This window comes from Vulpes vulpes, chromosome 15 (genome assembly GCF_048418805.1).
Source record: "Vulpes vulpes isolate BD-2025 chromosome 15, VulVul3, whole genome shotgun sequence".
NCBI classification, from domain to species: domain Eukaryota; kingdom Metazoa; phylum Chordata; class Mammalia; order Carnivora; family Canidae; genus Vulpes; species Vulpes vulpes.
Genome location: NC_132794.1, coordinates 81,994,449 through 82,003,275, shown reverse-complemented (window position 1 = coordinate 82,003,275; position 8,827 = coordinate 81,994,449). Strand labels below are relative to the sequence as shown.

The following is an 8,827-nucleotide window of genomic DNA, read 5'->3' as shown; positions in this document are numbered from 1 at the left end:
AGATTGTATTTATTTACTTATTTGGGAGAGAGAGCACCCACATGCGCAAACTGTGGGGAGGGGCAGAGAGAGGGAGAAGCAGGCCTCACACTGAGCAGGGAGTTCAAAGGCAGGGCTCAATAATAGGACCTGATGTCAGGACCTGAGCCCAAAGCAGATGCTTAACGACTGAGCTACCCAAGGGCCCCTACCTTTATTGCTTTTACTAGATGTTATTGATTCCAGCTCTTGAAAACCTGCTATGTACCAAACACTAGGCTGTAGGTTAGGCAAACAGTTAAGGAGAGCAAGCAAAATAGACACTAACCCTCAAGGAGCTTACATTCTAATGAGAGACAATCAAGTTAAAAAATACACATAATTGGGATGCCTGGGTAGCTCGGTGGTTGAGCATCTGCCTTTGGCTCAGGTTGTGATCCCAGGGTCCTGGGATCGAGTCCCACATTGGGTTCCCTGCAGGAAGCCTGCTTCTCCCTCTGCCTCTGCCTGCCTCTCCCTCTGCTTGTGCTCTCTGTCAAATAAGTAAATAAAATCTTAAAAAAAAAAAAAAAAAGGAAGAAGGAAAGAAAGAAAAATTAGCTTAAAATGGTTACCTATGGAGGTGGGACAGTTTGCAAGGACTAGTAATCACAGAGCGGCTTCTCTGAGTAATCTTTTTTTAAAATATAATTTTTTCCTTTTCAAACATTAAATCTAAAGCCATGGAAATGAAAGAAAGTCCTAAAATTTAATACAAAGAGAGAAATGAACATACTTGAGTATCAAATTGCCAGTATAACCAGACAGAGAAAAAAATGTTCAGTCAATTAATTGAGCACAATACCCACTGAACCGGAGTTAGGAGTTGTGAGATACAGCGTAAGAGCAAAAAAAAGTACAAAGAAATTAATAACTTCACTTAGTGAATTTGACGTTGAAAGGGGTATTGATGTAGTAATTTTGAAACTACCATGCATGCATTATATGAAGAAGCAAACTAGTATATTCATGTTGCTTGAAACGTAGGTTCTCACTGTGGGAGAAGGAAGATAACAAATATGGACTGATAGAAGCTGAGGAAGAATCCCATAGTGTTGGATTTGAACTGGTGTAATAGAATAAAGTTACATTTTTTTCTTTAATCCTAATTGATCCATTGACAGAGCCTTGAGGCATGGAAAGCCTGACACCTCAGTAAGAACAAGCACACCTAGCATCAAGCTACCCGCATGGTTTCTAAACACCATTCATCACTAAAAGGAATCAGTGCCCCTTAGAGAGAAGACTGATTCACATCTGGAGCAGCAGGAAATTACAAAGTGAGCCCAGAATGTTCTTGTCAGAAAACAAAGAAGTCCTGAGAGATTTTTTAAGTTCTCTGCATGAAAAAAAGAGGGAGAACTGAAATAAAAATGAAAAGTTCTTTACATGAGAATTCCAGTTCATGAATACAAATGAAACAATAGATAGAAAATCCCCATTTTGCAATTCCCAATATAAAAATTGATATGGGGATGCCTGGGTGGCTCAGCGGCTGAGCATCTGCCTTTGGTTCATGGCATGATCCCAGGATCCGGAGTCGAGTCCCACATCGAGCTCCTTTCATGGAGCCTGCTTCTCCCTCTGCCTAGGTCTCTGCCTCTCTCTCTGTGTCTTTCTGTGTCTCTCATGAAAAAATAAATAAAATCTTTTAAAAATAAGTAAATAAATAAAAATTGATATGGGTAAGCCTTATCAATATGTGCTGAATAGTGGATGAAAGATACCGAATGCGCGCGGAAGGCGTGATCTGGTTAGGTTGGGGGCGCCTAGCTGTCCTGTGTCCCCTACACTGGGCACAAACTGTGAGGCTTTGAAGTTGGCCATCAAGATGTTGCGTGTGGTGGGTTGGAACATCAATGGGATCAGGAGCCCCCTGCAAGGGATGCTATATAAGGAGCCCAGCAACTGTGCTGCCATGGCCATGGGGCACATTTTGGACAAGCTAGATGCTGACATCGTCTGCCTTCAGGAGACCAAAGTGATCAGAGACTGGTCAGACAGCACTGGTCAGTGCTGACAGAGCCCCTGGCTGTCATTGAGGGCTATAACTCCTATTTCAGCTTCAGCCGCAACCGCAGTGGCTATTCTGGTATAGCTGCCTTCTGTAAGGACAGCACTACTCCCATGGCTGCTGAAGAAGGCCTGAGTGGCCTACTTGCCACTCATAATGGGGACGTGGGTTGCTATGGAAACATGGATGGATTCACCCAAGAGGAGCTTTGGGCTCTGGATAGTGAGGGCCAGGCCCTCCTGACACAGCAAAAGATCCAGACATGGGGGGAATGCCTGGGTGGCTCAGTGGTTGAGCATCTGCCTTTGGCTCAGGATGTGATCCCGGAGTTCCAGGATTGAGTCCCACATCAGGCTCCCTGCATGGCACCTGCTTCTCCTTCTTCTGCCTATGTCTCTGCTTCTCTCTGTGTCTCTCATGAATAAATAAAATCTTTAAAAAAAAAAATCCAGACATGGAAAGGAGAAGACCTTGACCCTAATCAACGTGTACTGCTCTCATGCAGATGCTGGGAAACCTGAGCGGCTGACCTTTAAAATGTGCTTCTATCGCTTGCTGCAGATCCAATCAGAAGCCCTCCTGGCAGCTGGCAGCCATGTGATCATTCTGGGTGACCTGAATACAGCCCACTGCCCCATTTACCATTGAGATGCAGTCAACCTGGAATGCTTTGAAGAGGACCCAAGGTGCAAGTGGATGGACAGCTTGCTCAGTAACCTGGGATGCCAGGCTGGGTCCCATGTCCAGCCCTTCATTGATAGCTACCGCTGCTTCCAGCCAAAGCAGGAGGGGGCATTGACCTGCTGGTCAGCAGTCAGTGGTGCCCACCCTCTGAATTATGGCTCCCGGCTTGATTATGTGCTGGGGGACAGGACCCTAGTAATTGACACCTTCCAGGACTCCTTCCTGCTGCCTGAGGTGATGGGCTCTGACCCTTGCCCTGTGGGTGCAGTCTTGAGTGTGTCCTCTGTGCCAGCAAAACAGTGCCCACTTCTGTGCACTCGCTACCTCCCTGAGTTTGCAGGCACCCAGCTCAAGATCCTTCGCTTCCTAGTTCATCACAAACAAGATCCTGTGTTTAAGCAATCAGTGCTGCAACTCAGCAAACAAACCCAGGTACAGATGCACCAAAACAAAGCCCATGTGTGTTCAACCAGGCTTCGACCAAGTCAAACTGACTCTAGCAGAGGATCTAGTGACAAGCTACTTCCAGCCATCCTCTAATCATCCCCAAGCTTCTCCTAACTTGGAGCTTCCTAGTGTGGGTGCCCTCATGACCCCAAAGACTCCAGAAGAGGAGGTAATGGCCAAAGTGGTGGAGGGGCAAGTCGGTGCTTCAGAGGCCAAGGATGAGAAGGAGGTATGGACCTCTTTTTGGAAGTCTTTGCTTGGGGGGGCCCCTGCCCATGCCCCTCTGTGGGGGCCACAGGGAGCCATGTGTGATGCAAACTGTGAAGAAGCCGGGACGCGAACTGGGCTGCCACTTCTATATGTGTGCTAGGCCCCAAGATCCTCCCACTGACCCTTCCTCCCACTGTAACTTCTTCCTCTGGAGCAGGCCCAGCTGACCAACCCAGGCCTAGGGATGTCTGGCATCGTCAACCCTGTATGTAATTTGAGGCCAGCTCCCTCCTAAGTTGCCTATTCCTCCTTCCCCAAAGACTCCTCTTCCTCTTTACTTCCTGAAGAACCCTTCCCTTTCCTTTCTCTCTTCCTCCTTTAAGGCCTCTCTTTCTCTTCTTCCTACTCATTGGTGAGCTTCTTGTTCCTTAATGCTGTGACCCAGCTCTCCACTCCACTTCCCACCTTCCTGTCAGAAGTGCACAGGAACCAGTTGTCCCAGGAAATTGATTTTAAACCCCTTTCTTGTTGAGAAATATATCTGTGTCTAAACAAAACAAAACAACAACCACAAAAAAAAGATGCCAAAATCATGGGCTGAAACGTTGTTGGGGAACAGGACATTAACATTATCTCTAAGAATGTCCTAGAGAGTAATTCATAATCATAAAGGGGAAGGGTAATTTTACAACATAGAGATTTATTTATTAGATACCTTAACCAAATGAGGAAACTTAGCATCACCAATAACAAAGCAATATATCACCTGATAATATCTGTGCCATAAACGTTTACCCTAAATCTAATTATGAGGAAACAAAACAAAAAGAATATAGAACACTTTACAAGATAGCATACCTAGGTTCTTCAATAAGTGTCAGAGGAAAAGTGTCAGTATCAGGGAAAAAAAAAAAAAAAAACCAAGGTGGAGGATTGCATTAGTCAGGAGACAAATGTTAAAAATGAAATTCATAAATCTTAATCGCTTCATAGTTTCATAGTTGGGTTTTTTTTAAAGAAGTAACTACAGAAAAACATATTGTAGACAATTGGAGAAATTTAAATATGGACTATAAAATGATACTGAATCGGTATTAAATTTTTTGGCATGTGGTAATTTGTGACTATGTAGAAAATTGTTTTGGGAAGATATTTGCTTCGATATTCAGCAACGTACCTTCAAAAAAAATTGGCAAGGGATGCCTGGGTGTCTCAATGATTGAGCATCTGCCTTGGGCTCAGGGTGTGATCCCGGGTCCAGGGATGGAGTGCCACACCAGGCTCCCTATGAGGAGCCTGCTTCTCCCTCTGCCTCTCTCTCTCTGTGTCTCTCATGAGTAAATAAAATCTTTAAAAAAAAAAGATTTGGCAAAAAAATGAAACAAAAAACAGGATGTGAAGAGGAACAAAAGATAGGAATAGAAAGAATGGGGAAAATAGGACCAAAAAAGCAAATGTGGTAAAAAGTTAATAATTGATGGAAGGTATAATAATCTAGGTGAAATGAGGTTAATAATCTAAGTGAAAGGTAGAACGGTGTACATTGTGCCACACTTTGAATTTTTAAAAATAACTTTGAGGTTTTCTAAAAAAATAAAAGGGAAAAAATTTCTAATTGTTTACTGTGGCCCACCAGGCCCTGGATCCCCACCAACCAACTTCATTTCCCTTCTTCTCTTTGTGCAATAAGGCGATCCGCTCCAGGTACTTCAGACACACCAGGTTCTCCCTAGCATATGTGAACCTTTGTATAGATTGTTCCTTCCACCTAATTCTCTCCTCCGCATGCATGATATGGCACCCTGCTTATCCTCCTTTAGATTTCTCTAGAATAGTACTAAGACTTCCTGTCCACGTTATCTCAATGCAAGCTCGTCTATTTTCATATTTACTACAACTAGCAGTTAATATATTTCGTCTGGCTTTTGTTGTCCACCCCCCACACACCTTCTCAAATATAAGTTCTTTGAGTACAAGAACTGTGTTTCTCCTGCTCACTGATGTGTCCTCAATGACAATGTAAATCCATGGTGATCAAATAGATATTTATCACACAACAATGAAAGCTGATGGGAGTTGGTGAGGGAAGACCATGGGGAGGGATGGCCAGAAGCAAGTTTGGAGGCAGGAGCCAAGACTTTATCGTGTAAGACTGAGTCAACAAAGCACCGATTTGGGTCCTTATTCTAAGAACTAGGAAACCAGGAGACTGTTTTAAGCATGAACACAATACAATCTAATTTGCTTCAAGTTTTGAAAAGATTAATCTTGGGAAGCCTGGGTGGCTCAGCAGTAAGCATCTGCCTTCAGCTCAGGGTGTGGTCCTGTGGCCCCAGGATCAAGTCCCATATCAGGCGTCCCTGCATACAGCCTGCTTCTCCCTCTCTCTCTCTCTCTCTCTCTCTCTCTCTCTCTCTGTGTGTGTGTGTGTGTCTCATGAATAAATAAAGTCTTAAAAAAAAAAAAAGAAAAAGAAGAGATTAATCTCCTGGGGGCAGCCAAGGAAGAGTCGCACTGCACATATCCCAGCAAAATAACAATATGGACTCAGGAGATGGCAGAGCAGATACAGCAAACTGGACAGATTTCAGAGGTATTTTTTCCCCTGTATTTTCCATTTCAGCACCAGCCCCTGGGTTTTCCCTGAGAAACAGAGCCAACTTGACTGGGAGATGCTTCAAATTCCATCCCTATTCCAAATAATTCCATCTGTCCCCTTGAAGTGAGCATTAGCACAAGATGAAGAAATTTTATGGTACCTCAAGCTGGTTTCCTTTCCTCATCACAGCCTCTACGGGTAGTAGCTACCAGTCACAACTAACTTTCCATGTGCCAGATACTGTTCTAAGCACTTTGTACTCAATCTTAACAGTAACACTGTGAGGTGTTTTGTTATTATTATCCCCTTTGAATGGGAGAGAAACTGAGGCACAGAGCTATTAAAGAATAATAAAGTTACCACAGAGGTTAACACGAAAGCATTAAGAAGTTTAAGTCAGGTAGTATTTGTAAAGTACTTATAAAAGTGTCTGACACATGTTAAATAGTCACCTCTTAAATGTGTATAAATAGTAAATAATGGAATTGGAATTGGAATCTGGATAGCCTGGCTCCAGAGTGTGTACAGTTAACCACTACGGTCTGTGTACGGCCTCTCAAAGTTTAGACCCAACACCCCTATAATTCTACTAGAAGTCCCAGTGCCTAGCTTCTGTGCAAAGCCACTTCCAAAAGGAGGACTACCATAGTTTTCCAGCTCCGAAACGGAGTGTATATTGATTACAAAGGTTTGAGTGACAAATTCAACAAAAATTTGTCAAGCACCCAATATGCAGTAAACATTTCTATCTTTAAGAGGCCTTCAGTCTAAAGCAAGCCTTTCTCAGTCTGAGATTTCAAGAAAGAATTAACCTTTAATTTCCTAAGGTATCCAATGTGTGTAATGCATTAATTTCTCTCCTGCGCATCTAGAATGGTACCACTTCTAAGAAAATAATCAACAAGAATAATGTTGTATGCCCTGTGACTTCTGTGGGGAACCCCATGCACAATTTAAAGACAGTATGACAAATGTTGTGATAGAAGTGCACAATTAGTAATTGCAGGCAGAGTGAGTGTAGCTTAAGAGTAAGAGCTCTGAAGCTTACTAATAGGAAGTGACTTCCTCAGGAAGAATATTTTACTTCAAGTCTCATGAAGTTCTACAGATATAAATAGCATGTGAGAGTTTTCAGTACAATCTTGACATAGTAGATTTTATAATAATGGTTATTTTTATTAAATCTACCTCTTAAGTCACTAGAATGTAAGCTCATGAGTATGTGTCTTGGGCCACTAAAACCCTGACACCTAGAACAGTGCCTTGCATGAAACAGCTGCTCAATACACATTTTTCAATTTAATAAAGTTCATCTACCAAGGAAGATTTCTTAAAGTGCTATGTAAGCCAAAATGAATGAATGGGACTTGCAGGGAACTGCAAAGGGAGACCATTTCAGGCAATGAAAACACAAGAGGTGGGCACCTGGGTGTTTCAGTCGGTTAAGCTTCTGCCTTCAGATCAGGTCAAGATCCCAGGGTCCTGGGATGGGGCCCCATGTAGGGCTTGGTGCTCAGTGGGGAGCCTGCGTCTACCTCTGCCCCTCCCCCAACTCATGCACACTCTCTCGAAAATAAATAAATAAATAAAATCTTTAAAAAGAGAGAGAAAAGAAAACATATGAGGCAATGAGAACAAAGACAAGAGCACTCAGATGTTTCTAAAACTATGTACTACTGTGAGTATATAGTTCACTATGACTGTCAGTGTTGATAACATGAATGACGACAGATGAAAAAAGTAGGCTATGCCTAGATCCTAAAGGGCCCTGTATGACATGCTAAAGAGAGTGGGAATTCTATATTTTATAGAATTATATTCTATAGGAGGTTATAGACACATGGAGGGAAAAGTAGAGGCAGAGAAGCAATGGGGAGAACTGGGTGTATAACATCTCAGGCTTACAATGAGGTACTCAAAAGATGAAGGGTCAGGACATAGAAGTTTATTACATATAGGTGCAGAGATAACCAGTAGAGGAAGAAAAAACAACCATAAGACTCTTGAGCTAAATGCTTTTATTTCAGGAAGTGAATAGATGATATCTTTAATTGATACAAGAAGAAATCAGATTAGGAGCATGCTATTCAAAGATATGTATGGTAATTGCCAAAAGTAAAAACAAATTGTAAAAGTGGTTGCCTCTGGGAAGCAGGACAAGAGGTATGGAATAGGAAAGGGTATTATGAACTCTTCTTAAATTTGCAATAAACATTTTTAAAGGTAATCTGTCAGAGGAAAGATACCATTCTTTTATTAAGTACTTACTGTATGTCAAGCCGTAAAGACCCCATCATCTCCTAAGTGAATGAAGCTCCCCACTCCTGAGCCTGCAGAGGTGATACCATTGATCATCTTACTAGAACACACTAGACTAACACTTGTCTGGAAGCTCCTGCACTTTCTGTTCCCTCTGTCTGTTCTTGCCAAATGTCTTGGTGACACTCCTTCTTATTATTCAGTGTTCATTTCAAACGTACCTTCCCCAATGAGGCTGTCTTGCTCACCCTACCTAAAGTTGCCCCCCTCACTCCCCAACCAGTTACTTTCTATCACATTGGCCTATTTTACTTTCTTCATAGCATTTATAGTAACTGAAATTACCTTATTTATTTGTTTATGCTATATCTTCCCCACCATAATGTAAGCTTATAATACAGGGACTTCATCCATCTTGTTCACCACTATATCCCTAGTACCCACAACACTGCCTGGTAAATAGTAGATGCTCAGTAAATATTTGTTCAGTGAATGAAGTCTTACAGGTATTCTCTCCACCTCTAACATTCTATAATGTCCTTGAAGACTATGATGGTTTAGCCTTTTTTTTTTTTCTTTTTGTATCTCTAGTATCC

General features: G+C 42.3%; 1 pseudogene; it reads left to right on the top strand.

The window, feature by feature from the left end:
* The first annotated feature begins 1,837 nt into the window (after positions 1-1,837).
* LOC112917552 (DNA-(apurinic or apyrimidinic site) endonuclease 2-like) lies at positions 1,838-5,797 on the top strand (annotated as a pseudogene).
* The last annotated feature ends 3,030 nt before the right edge of the window (positions 5,798-8,827 follow it).